Source organism: Bison bison, unplaced genomic scaffold, assembly GCF_000754665.1.
Source record: "Bison bison bison isolate TAMUID 2011002044 unplaced genomic scaffold, Bison_UMD1.0 scf7180017864060, whole genome shotgun sequence".
Classification (NCBI taxonomy): Eukaryota; Metazoa; Chordata; class Mammalia; order Artiodactyla; family Bovidae; genus Bison; species Bison bison.
Window position 1 is genome coordinate 1,053,015 of NW_011494632.1, and position 15,130 is coordinate 1,068,144.

Consider the following 15,130-nt stretch of genomic DNA (forward strand, 5'->3'; position numbering starts at 1 on the left):
AAAGTGTTTGAGAGAGAGAAGTATCAGTTGTAGGTAAAATTAGAAATGCCTTGAAAGTAGATAGATGCCTGTTGATCAAATTCCATAAACTAAATCTGTGTTTTTGTTTTTAAAATTTTAAGAGCTGGCATAAATCTTATATATTATGAATAATTTAAGCACTTTTGAGTCACCTGCAATACAGTTTCTTCCAATTGTCATCAATATAAATGACCTTAAAATAAATATTTTTTATACTTTTATTTCTTGAGTGGAATAGCTATTTTAAAATGCCCAGTGTGGCTAAAACACATATCTATAACTCATGACTAAAGATCTTGTATTTCTCTAGTTGAGAAATTTAAAGGATCTATCTTTCCCTTCATAAAAGACCATTTATTTCCACCGAAGCCCTTTACAATATAATTAATTCAGAGTTTAAAATTATTAACATTCAGTCATAATTTTTAATATTTTTATTTTTGCTATCTCTGCAGGCACCCACTTGGTGTTTTACTAAGTGTCTTAAAAACATTCTTATTTATTATGTATCACAAAGGGAAAGAGAAATGTGGAGTCTTAATAGCAATCACTTGCATGGAAAGTGGTGGTGTGAGGTATCATGATATACTTCCTTAAATTTAGCTGTCCCTAATCACAAATTCCAGGATAAAACAATATAATTTTAGTGCATTTCTCCTCATCAGGAATGTTGGAGGTGCATTTTAAGTTTAAATCATCAATGCTAGAATGACCAAATTGCAGACTAATTGTTTCCATAGTATACTTAAAATGATTTTTAAAAATGAAAAAGATGACAATATACAATCAATGCTATTTAATGTACCTCTGGGCCTACTCTTCTACAAATTGTAGCTTATCAATTTTTCTCTGTCAAGCTTGAACTAATGTAAATAAATTGAAATAATGTAAAGTTATATTTTCATGTTTTTATAGATACAACATGACAAGAATACATAAATGTAAGAGTATTTCAACTATGGATAATGTTGATTGGATAATGCACATCTCAGTTACAAGCAGTAATCATAGTATAATACCCATGTAACGGTGCATCAATATATTGTTATATAAATATATATGTGTGCATCAAGTGAAATGTGGTCAAACAAGAGTGATGACAGCTGTCTAAAGGTTTTTTTATTCATTTTATATAAAAACTGTTATGGAAAGACCAAAATGTTTATGAACTATTCTTATGTAAATTTACAACTGTCCTTTATGTACTTTTTTGTTTACAGTATATGGTACCTTATTTTCTGCTGTGTTAAGTGGGTGTCAGGCTCCAAGGAGACATACACTTTCTACAACTTCTATTGAAGATATTGGAATTTCCAATTTTTCATGTGTACTATGTCAGAAAATGCTTTTGATTTTATTTTTAAATCTAACATCGGATGGCTTTTTCGGATGTTGTAAAAACTTCAGTCATACATAAAACATGTTCTTAAAAAAGACAAAGATCTTTATTTATTTTTATGAGATAGTTCTTAAAACTAATAATAATGAGAAACAAACAAACAAAAAAGTACTTACGTGTAGTTCCAAGCAAACCCAGCTGTTTCTACTCAACAAGGACCTCCTTTGCTCCGTGTATACATTAGCATAATACACTTGTAATAAAGTAGAAATAACTTTTTAAGCTAAAATCATTAACATTTTCAACATTCCGAGCTTACACTCACTAAGTGTTTCAGGCATATGTAGAAATATAACTATTAATTTTGTTCCTCATTTTGCTCTGTGTTTTGTCAGCTCAGCTGCTGTTATAACCATAACAGAAGAGCAGAAAAGTAACTTGCTTTAAAAATTCCACAGTGTAACACATTTCCAGGCATACGTGTTTCCAAAAAGTGTTCATGTCTTATTTTATTGAAAGAGAGTATTGATGAGAAAGTAAAAATCTTGCAACTTTGTCTGTCTACAAAAACGATCATCTAAATATTTAGACAGTGCTTTAAGATATATTCTAAAATTAAACCATTTTAGTTCCTCAAACTTGCACATTAAAATTTCTTGTATAAAAGTTTGCAGTTTGAATATATTTAATGTTTCAAAGTTGAGTGTACTAATGCTCTGCTTAAATATACAGTAATCTTAACATTCTGCAATCATAACTTTGCAAATGCTGTGAATATTTTGGTGGTCATGGTAATAAATAGAGCAAATGAAGAGAAGCATTAACAGCATAATAACCCTATAGGATGACTTTAATACAACACCTTGACAATACCATTAAAAAAACATTATTGAAAATAATTAGAAACTATACAATGTGATTTTCTTCCCAGTTTTCTATTTCCTATCTCATCATATCCTAGAGTTATCAGCCTAGGAAATATAAACAAAACTCAATACTTTAATGCCTTAAAAGGTACGTGTGGGTCTTTAAACTTGTTTTAGACTGGGTAAGAGTTTATTTATTAGAGAGCCTGAAATTCTGTTGTGTATAATTAGGTGCAATTTAGGTAAATATTCCATTTTCCTCTAATTGAAATGAAATGAGTAGGTGTATGGATTGAATTAGTTACACATGTTCTATATTGCCAATTTTAATTGATGATGTAAGGTTTATTAGTAATATACTATGAACTTTGGAGAGTTTATTGGTTAAGTCCCACAAATTTTATATGAAGTCTTTGTTGTTGTTTAGTAACTATGTCTTGTCTGACTCTCTTGTGACCCCATGGACTGTAGCCACCAGGCTCCACTGTCCATGGGATTTCCCAGTCAAGAATACTGGAGTCGGTTGCCATTTCCTTCTCCAGGTGTATGAATTCTAAATAAGCTTATTAAAGGAAATCAAATGATATAAACATCTGCTTAAAAGTAGAGTACATTTTGTGCAAAGTGTTCCAATGCTAAAAAATGATTTATTTTTAATCACCAACATTAAAGATGGGTAAGTATAAATGAATCATCATGATATTCTGAATGAGAATTTGGGGTTGCACTAAATGTTTTCTGACAGTTGTGTCAGATTTTTTAAAAGGGATTCACCCTCATAATATGTTGCTTGGACTAGATCATGACATTGGGGATTCTATTAGGTATTAATCAATAAATTATACTTCTCTATTTCTGTGTTTCAAACAACTCATAGATATCATATGGCCCTCTAAGTACATGAAGGTTCAAACATATTTACATAAAAATGAAGATATTCAAGCCCAGAGACTAACACAAATGACCAAATATCCAGTGCAAGTAGGCAAGTGCCTGGTATAAATCTAGATCATAAGAATATGCGTGTTTATATATATATTTTTTCCTCCTTGCTTCACCATTTTACATTCTCTTCTTGTTCTTTTGCAATTTTTTATATATTATACTTCTAATGGTAGCTAGTTTTAAAGTTTCATTCATCTCACCTTTTGGCTTTTATTTCATGCTAACCCATCTACTTCTGACTTGAGAAGTAGAATCTTTCCTGAGATTTTACTTTGAGGTCACTTAGAATGCAGTTCATTTTGTCAAAGTTAAGACAAGACAGTCTCAGAGTCTTCTTAATAACCACAAAAAATGACTAAGAATTTCTAGAGTGAAGTAAAAATTTTCTGTCAAGCTGTATTTCTGCATCACGGGCATATTCTGATTCAATAATTGCAAATTTGTTATATTCCTCCATGTACCATTTACAGAATTTCTGTAGGAAAAGGAAGGCTCTTTCATCTTTAATGTTTGCTCATCAGAATTCCTTCTTTAAGTCACTTTAGAATGAACGCAAGTCAATTTTCTATTTTAATTCTACCCTCGAGCACGTTCAGATTATTTTTTAATTGTCTTTTTTCCCTACTAGGTATTCATCAGTTTTTCTATTTCAGAACCAAGTTCCTTTTTGGATATGCATAAATGCACTGTTACTTCATTGGATATGTCTGAATTCATCACAATTTGGTCATGTTTCTTTCTTTTTTTTCTTCCTTTTCAGGTTCATGTGCCAATTTCATTTTATTGTAAATTGGAATGTGGGGGAGTGGATTAACCACTTGGGAGGGAGTCAAAACCAGGATTCTAGCTTTTCCTGCCTTTGTTCACGTCTCCCTTGGTCTCTTGTCTTCTCACCTGGAGGATGTGGATGCTAGGACTGTCTCCTGGGATGATGAAAGGAAATGTAATATGATCAGTTAAAACATAAGGCAACATTTCTCTTCTTTAAAAAGTAAAGAAATGAGTTTATGCATTGGGGTTCCACTTGGTGCAGAAAAATCAAGTTTAGTATTCAGTTCCAAATATATTTTATTATCTCAAGACATTCACTAATTCTGTTATGCATTCATTCAGTTGAACAAGTATTTATTGAATGTATCTTGAATAAATAGAAATTGAAGGAATGGTTAAGCTGGAAACCTCTATTCTGATGATTAGGAATGATGTTTTCTTTAAAGCATGTGGATTTTGATCCGATTCAACTTAGAAATAATCTAAGTATGTGGATAACTCTGACAATTAAAGAGTTATATCCCTGTGTCCAACAATTTTTAACTCAAGACATTCAAATTTAAATTTAAAGTAGATATCTGATAACATTCATCAACAATCTCTTTAAATATTGACTCAAAATATTTTCCTTTCTCAAAAAAAATCCTAAGTTTCATAAATTGTGCTTGTCCATAAATTAGACAATCAATCAATATTTCTATCTCTATTTTCAAAGAGTAAGTCCATTAACAAATACCACAGTTTAGTAATTCTAAATTGTTGCCATATATATGATTATGGTATATCTCTAGAATCTGTTTCTTTAGATAAGAGTTTATTCAAATATCATTCAATATATTTTTGGTCAGCAGCTAAATAGCATCTGACATTTAAACTGCAACAAAAAAATTGAAGAAAAAGTATTTTAAAACAAGCTGGTAATTTCATATCTACAAGCCTGTCAATTGAGAATTTATTCATAAAAATTCTTAAAATGAATGTTACTACTTATTTTAAAAATTTTATTTAAACATTTACATCGTCACACCTAAATTCATTGAGGGTATTTTACTTCAGATGGAAAGTGTTTTGGAGGGATCTACACTTTTGTTGAATTTCCTAAATCAAAGAAAAAAATTTTTTTGTTTCATTTAGGAAGCTATGTATTATAATCATAGTATTTTAATTATCACTCCTTATATTACCAACATTAATAGATAAGAAAGACTATTAGGTAAGAATCAGAACCAACATCGATTATAAATTAATGTATGTTTGTTTTCCATTTTTCTTCTTTTTTTTGAGATAATATAATGCAGTTTAGAGGTTTTTTATGTAAACATCACCTTCCCCACTCCCCAACATCTTATTATCAAGAATTTTGTATTACAAAAAGGAAAAAAAATGTATTTATTTAAACCTGAAGCTGTTGGATATAGTTGACCCGTATCTAAAAGCACTTTTGTGTAAATATATATAGATTTACAAGGAAATAGCCTAATGAAAATGATTTGCAAGGTGGTTGAGATTCTTATGAAAATGGAAATCTGTAGTATTATGAACTATATGCTCTTGCTTTCCCTGTGTCTCTCTTCCCCGCCACCATTTCTCCCTTCCTAAATTAGACTTGCCTGTTCTCTCAACTATCAGAGGACAATTTTACTGAAGTCTGAGTCATGAAAGGCAGTCACATGTGACACTGAGTTCTACGTGATCCTGAGATGAGAGATAACATATCGACATTTACATAGCCATCTTGAAAATGCGTGCCTTAGTTCTCAGTGAGGTTTGGTATAGATAATCAGTGTGACATTTGTCATCTTTATTTGGGGTTGTTTCTAAATTAAAATGCACTCTTGAGTTTATAACTATACTTAGTCTGTATCTGAAATGCCTTTCAAGTCTGTTTTATGTGCATTATTCTGTCAGCTATTTGTGTTAAAGAGACAAGCATGTCTTTGTTCTTTTTTATTTAATATTGTTTGTGTTTCTGTGTTTGTGTATGTTCATGTGTGTATTAAAAATATTCCACATCCTCTATAGCATTTATTCTGCTAATTATTTATAACATTGCTAACATACCTTCAAGTTTTTTTAACTCAAAAAATATTCAATGGATTGAAGTACATTATTAAGGATAATTTAAAAGAGCTTTTGAAAGAAAAGCAATTAGTAACATAGGACATATGAGTCAAAGTAACTAAATCAAGCCCCAAATTATACCCTGCTGTTTTTTATTTAAGATTTATTTCAAAGTATTTGATTCTTCAAAATTGAATTTCTAATATTCATACTTCATACTTAGCTGTCAAAACATCTCCATGCAGGGAAGAATTTTGGAGTCATGTTTACATGGTATTCATGTAAACATGTTTTGTATTTTCTTCATCAAAAAATAATAACTTATGGTGAATAAAATTGTGCTTCAAAATCTGGAAACAGTTTTCTGGAGTTAGGAAAAAAGGGTATCTGGAGCTAGGAAAAAAGGGTATCCTTCCAAGTATCTGAGTAACAGTTTCCAATATCAGAGGATATTTAATTACGAGTATAAGCTTCAAAGAGTTGTGATCATCTTCAGGGCAGAGGAGTTAAATCTTTGGCCAACTATGCAGAGATGGTCATGGACGATCCAGGATTATAACCCAGGGCCGATTCCTTACTCCCATCAGACACAATCTCTTTAGTTCTCAAACACCTTTAATTTTTTTGAAGAGTAGGCACACTTAATCCAGAGGGACTTTGTGGGTAATTATTAGCTTACTTTTTGGCTTAGGATGCACTCTTGTGATTGGATTTGTATCCAGAAACAAAACTTACTCTGAGGGAAATAATGACAAAGAACTGGCCAGAGAAACATCATGAGAGTTGATAGACAGTTTTAAATGTTATTGCTATAAAAATTTTTGAACATACTTATTTTTTTTGATGTCAAATATCTATAAGGAGAAAAATCTTTCAGTCTAATAATTGGTAAGGAAATAACACGTTCATCTTTCAGGTCAGTTCAGTTCAGTCACTCAGTCGTGTCCGACTCTTTGCAACCCCATGGACTGCAGCACACCAGGCCTCCCTGTCCATTGCCAACTCCCAGAGTTTACTCAAACTCATGTCCGTTGAGTCAGTGATGCCATCCAATCACCTCATCCTCTGTCATCCCCTTCTCCTCATGCCTTCAATCTTTCCCAGCATCAGGGGCTTTTCAAATGAGTCAGTTCTTCGCATCACGTAGCCAAAGTATTGGAGTTTCAGCTTTAGCATCAGTCCTTCCAATGAATATTCAGGACTAATTTCCTTTAGGAATGACTGGTTGGATCTCCTTGCAGTCCAACACCACAGTTCAAAAGCATCAATTCATTATTAATTAGTAAATAGTGCCTAGAAAATGTAAAAACATTTTGCAAATAAAAACTTGAAGAACTGATTAAAACCCTGGATGGACTATACAGTGTCAAATATGCATTTTAATGTTTATTTTTTAATATGTACATAAAGATAGTATTGTTCAGTTCTATGAAATTTTAAAATACTAATATCTGGGCTTTTAGTTTATATAAAGCATCTGCATATAAAATGTATTATTTTTACAATAATTTGTATATTTCAACACATTTTTATGTTTAATTCTCAAGCTTACATTCATTTTGTTAATGCATTATCATATTATTCCTATTACCATACTGTCTTTCCCGATACAATGGCAAAACACAAAAACATTTTCAGTCATAAGATTTATCATTTGTGCCTGAAAAGCATCCATGGTTTCCTATTTTCAGTTTATATTCCACGTTTATGTGTTGATAATGTGCCTTTCCACTTTGCCAGTTCTCATTCCTCAGGCATCTGTGGGACCACAATTGCCCTTTTTATTTCTCCATTATTATCAGTAAGACTCGACACAAATCTTTCTGATACATAATTTAACATAAGCCAGCTAATCTCTCAACTAGCACGTAAAGATGTCCCTTTCTTGTACCACATAATCTGAATCCCCTACAACCACTGAATCCCAAGTGTACATGTATGCTAAGTCACTTTACTTGTGTCCAACTCTGTGTGACCCCATGGACAGCAGCCCACCAGACTCCTCTGTCCACAGGATTCTCCAGGCAAGGATACTGGAGTGGGTTTCCATTTCCTTCTCCAGGGTTTATGTTTACCCCAAGCAAACCTGACTAAATGCTTTGTGTTCCAATTCTGCAGCTAGTGATGCTGTATTTTCCATGATTTGCTTAAATGTCAATTTCCTTTGTTGAAGTGCGAGCTTCCTGAAGGCAGGGAGTAAATATATCTTACTTGTCTTTGAGCACTTAAAACCCTGTTTAAAAATACGGATGATGATAGCTTGCACTTACAAAGCACATATTCTGTTCGACATCACATTAAATGTGTGTGATGTGCATGATGCAAATGTGTCGTGAGGTACGTGCCAAGTCACTTCAGTCCTGTCCAACTCTCTGCGACCCCATGGACTGTAGCCTGCCATGCTCTTCTGTCCGTGGAATTCTCCAGGCAAGAATATTGGAGTGGGTTGCCATGCCCTCCTCCTGGGAATCTTCCCGACCCAGGGATCAAGCCTGCATCTCCTACATCTCCTGCATTGGCAGGCAGGCTCTTTACCAGTAGTGCTACCTGATGTATACACTATGCTTTTAATTCTCATTTTGCAGATGAAGAATCTGAGGCGCAGAAAGGTAAAATAATTTTTTCAAGGTCATGGAGCTGGTAGGAGGAGGAAGCAAGTTTCCTATGGAGCATGTGTAAATTTCACATGGGAAAATACTGGCTACAGTAACACTATGTGATAAACATATATCCTTAAAAGTAAAAATAAACTAAGGTTTCACTCACCAAACCATCAACAGGTACCCAGAGCAGGCACTCAGACATCACTGAAGAACATCTCTGGATATACATGGAGAAGATGGTATAGAGCGAAGTCTGGTCGGGGCGGGGGGGAGCTGTGGATGGTGGATGGAGGGCAGGTAGGATGTGCTGTGGGAAGTACATCACTCAGGTGAGGATGAGCTCCTGACAGACGTGTCCAGGGATAACAGAATTGCTAACTGCCATCTAAAACAGGGCTTCACAGTAGCTTCTCTTTGGTCCAGCTTGGAGCCAGAGCAGAATTACTAAGAAAACAGAAACAACATTTAACAAATTATCCCCTTCTCCCAAGAAACTTCTTTAGAGCACATTATTTTTACATAATGCTTTTTTTTGGTTAATCTCATCAATTTTATTCATTTATTAATGCATTCACATTCAGCAAACAAACATTGCCTCCCTGACAAATCTAAGACAGTATGATTTTAATTCTAAGATTAAAAAAAAAAGCTCCCTCCAGACTGTCCCAAAACTAAATTTAAGGTTTGGGGGACTAATTTGGAGATGGAAATTGCATGCATTCTAATTACATAAAAATATAAAATATTGCTAAAAACCCACTCATAGGAGAAAATATAACTGACTACAGGGGTTATTTGGTATAAATAAGTATTTTTTTCCTGCTTTTTAAAATCATATTTTGTGACCAGATTCCTGTAAATATCTCCTAATCAACTGAAATTCATTTAGTTTAACCATTTTTATGATTTCCTTTCCAAAAGGCCTGTACTGTTTCCATTTCTTCTTAGCCTCCTTAACTGAATAAACTCTTAGTAACTACAATATAGAATTAAATATTCCTGGAAGATTTCTTTTTTCCCTTCTATCTCAATTCTTCCCAACCTGTAGACTCTCTCTCTGGGTAAACCCATTTTTTCCTATAGATTTAATCATCATCTCTGCTGACTTTTCCCCAATGTGTGTGGACCGACTTGCTCTCTATTCTCCATTCTAAATCTAGTTATTTAATTATCTAGTATACTTATTGATATCAGTGATATTATTTATAATAATGGCTAATGTTCATTGACTATCAGCTAGCTGCCAGTCACTTTTAAACATTTTACATATATCAGTGCTTCTACTACAAGGATGCTATGAGTTCAATAATATCATGTTCATCATACCTGAATGAAATAGAAGCAAAAGAAATGACATATCTGACCCTAAGCTCCACCTACAGCTAGAAATTTCCAGGGACAATATGATCAGATTCAAAACTGAAATTACGTTCTCAGTAAACGTTGTGCCTCCTTCTGTCCATTTTTGGTTATGTTTGACTCTTAAGCTACTATTAAATAAATAAAAATAAACATTAAAAAAGTAAATAACATTTTCACATTTTTGTATATGTAGGAGAAATCCTTTCAGAGCTGGTTATTTCCCTTCACAATCTGTATCTCTGTTTTGTGTGTGTGTGCTTAGTCATTCAGTCATGTCTGACTCTTTGCAAATCCATGCACTGTAGCCTGCCAGACTCTTCTGTCCAAGGGATCCTCTAGGAAAAAAAAAAAACCACTGGAGTGTGTTGCCACGCCTTCCTTCAGGGATCTTTCCGACGTAGGGATCAAACCTGGGTCTCCTGCATTGCAAGCAGATTTGTTACCATCTAAGCCACGTTGAATATATACATATAGTAATCAAGGCATTTTGAACATTCTATAAATCCAACAGAAAAAAAACAGTCTCCAAGTAGTCCTTAATGTTTTTGTTCCTGAAATTACAATTTATTTCATTTTTAACAATCAAGTATTCTTCCTTGTGTTAAAAATCACATCTAGGTTGTCTTATATCAGCATCCAGTGGGATTATGTTAACTGTGCGTGGCTTCTTTTAATTATATATTCATCCACTGAATGAATATTTGTTGAACATTCATTACATGACAGGCTCTGTACCACACAATAATACACAGTTCCTCTGGCAATGAAGCTTCCTCTGTTTTATAGGAAAAGGCAAATTGTTCAAGATCTTCTTTAAATGTCTTTGCTTTCACTGGTCCCTCTCATATGTCTCAGTCCTTTGATGTCTCCTGTCCTATTCCTTATTTTTCTGAGATGTGCATTTAAATTATCTGTTAATTCATCCCACACACATTTATTGAGCATTCACTTATGTGGGCAGCATCTTTATTCTACTCTGAAGATAAAGTATTGAAGAAAACACACCAGTCCTTGCCCTTTTTAGAATTACTAGTGTGATGGGTGAGAGAGATTTTGCACAATAATCACAGGAAAAACTGAGTCGTGAAGCAAAGAATGTTCCCTGAGAACGAGGTGGGCCTTTCCAGTCTGAGTGGGGTGGCATGGGCCTCCTTGGGAAGATGACAGGAAAGCTGAGACCTAGAAGACAAATAAGTAGGATGTGGGGGCACAGAGAGAAAGTAACAGAGGAAGAGCCTTTCAAGCAGAGGAGACCATGCCCTGCAAACCTTGGGAGCTGGAAAACACCAGAAAAGTCTTGGGTGTGGCATTGGTGCTGGAACCAGTTCTCTCCTGCACATCAGCTTCAGGAAGCTCTCTCTACCTTATACTCATATTTTTTATTTTTAAAAAATTAAATTATATATATATATTTAAGATATAGTTGACTTACGATATTGTGTTAGTTTCAAGTGTACAGCACATTGATTCAATTACACACGCATATATTTCTTTTTTTCAGCTTCTTTTCCTATAGGTTATTACAGAATATTGAGTGTAGCTCCCCGTGCTATACAGTGGGTCCTTATTTTTTAATCTATTAGATGTATATATATATTAGTGTGTATGTTAATCCCAAACTCCTAACTTTTCCTTTTTTTCCCTTTCCCCTTTAGTAACCATAAATTTGTTTCCTATGTATGGATCTATTTCTGTTTCTTAAATATGTTCATTTTTATCTCTTTTTCTTTGATTCCACAAGTAAACAATATTGTATGTTATTTGTCTTTCTCTCTCTGGGTTACAATAATGTCTAGGTCCTTCCATGTTGCTACAAATGGCATAATTTCATTGTTTTTTATGGCTTAGTAATATTACATTATATATATGTACTACAGCCTCTTTATTCATTCCTCTGTTGATGGACATTTTGATCGTTCCCATGTCTTGGCTATTATAAATAGTGTTGCTGTAAGTATCGGGGTATGTGGTATTTTTCTGGACTAGAGTTTCTCCGTATATATGCCCAGGAGTGATCCTGCAGGATCATATGGCAACTATACATTTAATTTTTTTACGGAACCTCCATACTGTTCTCCACAGTGGCTGTATCAATTTATATTCCAGCCAACAGGAGTATCTCATTTAGCAGCTGCGCATCAGCAAGGGCCATGTTCCTGCTCCCCAGAGTGTGGTGTTCTGGAACAAAGGTGACATTAATTTTTTCCTTAGAGCAGTCATCTTAGATAGGTGTCATGATGACAAAAGTGATTAATAAAGAGCCATTAAAAATACATGCCCATATTTCAGGAGCTAGGAAGTGTCAGAACCTGAACTTCCTGATCTCTGTATGTAATAAGCTACCATTAGTGTGGTTACAGTCATGTCCTCACTTTCCTATTCAGGGCAGGAAATCACCTGTGTGTGGGTTTCCCAAATGGTATTTTTGTTTACCCTGAAATATGTTTTTGTGTAACCAGAGCAGACTGAAACACCTCTTCTCAATAGAGTTTTTCTCTTTCTTCTTAAAAAAGATCAAATGAATCTTTACACCTTCCCTTTCAGTAGTAAAAATATCTCAATTATTTCTTGAAGAGATACTTTCTGCTATTTTTTTCAAGCTAGTTTTGTCAGAGAGAATTTCAAACAAAAATGTATTTCTAACCACTCTTCAGGAAGATCTTGGAAAAATCCTATATTAAGAAATATTTTAAAGCATAAGCACTTTCAGTTCAGTTCAGTTCAGTCGCTCAGTCGTGTCCGACTCTTTGCGACCCCATGGACTGCAGCACAGTAGGCTTCCCTGTCCATCACCAACTCACGGAGTTTACCCAAACTTACGTCCATTGAGTCGGTGATGCCATCCAACCATTTCATCCTCTGTCTTCCCCTTCTCCTCCCTCCTTCAATCTTTCCCAGCATCAGGGTCTTTTTAAATGAGTCAGTTCTTCACATCAGGTGGCCAAAGTACTGGAGTTTCAGCTTCAACATCAGTCCTTCCAATGAACACCCAGAACTGATCTCCTTTAGGATGGACTTGTTGGATCTCCTTGCAGTCCAGGGGACTCTCAAGGGACTTCTCCAACACCACAGTTCAAAAGCATCAATTATTTGGCACTCAGCTTTCTTTATAGTCCAACTCTCACATCTATATGACTACTGGAAAAACGATAGCCTTGGCTAGACGGACCTTTGTTGGCAAAGTAATGTCCCTGCTTTTGAATATGCTGTCTAGGTTGGTCATAACTTTCCTTCAGACGAGTAAATGTATTTTAATTTCATAGCTGCAGTCACCACCTGCAGTAATTTTGGAGCCCCCCAAAATAAAGTCTGCCACTGTTTCCCCATCTATTTGCCATGAAGTGATGGGACCAGATGCCATGATCTTAGTTTTCTGAATGTTGAGCTTTAAGCCAACTTTTTCACTCTCCTCTTTCTCTTTCATCAAGAGACTCCCTAATTCCTCTTCACTTTCTGCCATAAGGGTGGTGTCATCTGCATACCTGAGGTTATTGACATTTCTCCCGGCAATCTTGATTCCAGCTTGTGCACCTTCAGAGGGTTTGACTAATGAAGTTTTTTTCTACCAGATACTGCCATGCTGCTCCTGCCTGCAACCCCGTGGCCTCTGTCTGTTCTTTCAAACATTATTACCTTTGCCATTGGAATTCAGAATTTAGGCCACAATATAATCAATGAAAAAACTCACTCATTTTAAAAGTCAAGGAGACTTTTGCATGTTGAATTGAGCTTACTGAGTTTTTATCAATGGCAACTCAAAATATACATTTATTGACTTTTAATTATTGGATCTGTTTTTAGGTGTGAAGGATACTGGAAGCTATTTCTACTATGCAACTACATATTCATATTTGTAGTATCTAACTTGAATTTAATCAGTCAGAAGGAACAAAATGTTTACCAGAAATGATAATCTGAAAAAAAAAAAGAAAAGAGACAGTTTTAATTTCCTGTAGATGAATTGTTTGGGTTTTAACATATAAGGCTATGCAGCTAACTACGTCTTCTCTAATTACATGGAAATTCTCTTCTGACTATATTATGTTCATTCATTCACTAATAATTCTCCCTCATAAATATTTGTTAGGTTTGTTCATTATTCATCAAGCAATGAAAATAGAGAAGATGATATTTACTGGGGGAGTGAAAGTCACTCAGTCGTGTCCAACTTTTTGGGACCCCATGGACTATACAGTCCATGGAATTGTCCAGGCCAGAATACTGGAGTGGGTAGCCGGTCCCTTCTTCAAGGGATCTTCCTAACCCAGGAATCGAACCCAGGTCTCCTTCATTGTAGGTAGATTCTTTACCAGCTGAGCCCAAGGGAAGCCCAAGAATACTGGAGTGAGTAGCCTATTCCTTCTCCAGTGATCTTCCCGACCCAGGAAAGGAACCAGGGTCTCCTGCATTGCAGACAGATACTGGAGAAGATGAACATGTAAAAAGGCAATTATAGAATATTTTATGTAGTCATCCCCCACATATATTTATTGCACACTTATAAATAGTAAGGCCTATCCCAGTGCTGGAAACATGGAGTTGCAGAAAAATATTGATGAAATAAGTCTTTATTTCATGGATATTCCTCTCTTTTAAGAACTGGAAATAAACCAATGAATATATATATATATCTAATATTATATATGAATATATATATATATATATATAAAGTGGTGATGAGTCCATGAAGCAAAATAAAGCAAAGTCTTTACCTCTTCAGATGACGCGTATTCAGGGTGTTGCTGTTGAGAGAGTATTCAGAGAATGCATGTCACCTTTGAAATCTGGATGAAATATGAGCAAAAATATAAATGCAGCGAGAAAGTTTGGCAAAGGTCTGGGTGACGAGTGGCAAGCAGTGGTACCCAGATGTGTGAAGTGAGGCTCAAAGAGCTTAGAAAATTTGGGGAATCCCAAATTTTGTTGGCTTGAACACCGTGAGCTCAGAGACAGCAGTTAGAAATGGGGTCTGGTGAGCCAGTGGTCAAGATTTTTAGGGCTTGGGGTCACGTTAAGATCTTTGGATTTTACTCAAGCGTGATGGGTGTCAACAGAACATTTGGAACGAGGAAGTGACATGATGGAATTTATGTATAGAAGGTCTCTGACTTACAATGGTTCACCTCATGCTTTGTTTTTGTCTTTTTTTTTTTTTTTTAATT

The 15,130-nt window shown here is 34.7% G+C and overlaps 1 protein-coding gene across 2 annotated transcripts in view; it reads left to right on the forward strand.

The window, feature by feature from the left end:
• Positions 1 to 2,812, forward strand: part of GRIA2 (glutamate receptor, ionotropic, AMPA 2) — a 188,428-nt gene extending 185,616 nt beyond the window's left edge. For both annotated transcript variants that reach the window (XM_010836073.1, XM_010836074.1), the window contains exon 16: positions 1 to 2,812. This exon is cut by the window's left edge and continues 1,125 nt beyond it. The gene's annotated coding sequence lies outside the window, so the exon portion shown is untranslated.
• The last annotated feature ends 12,318 nt before the right edge of the window (positions 2,813 to 15,130 follow it).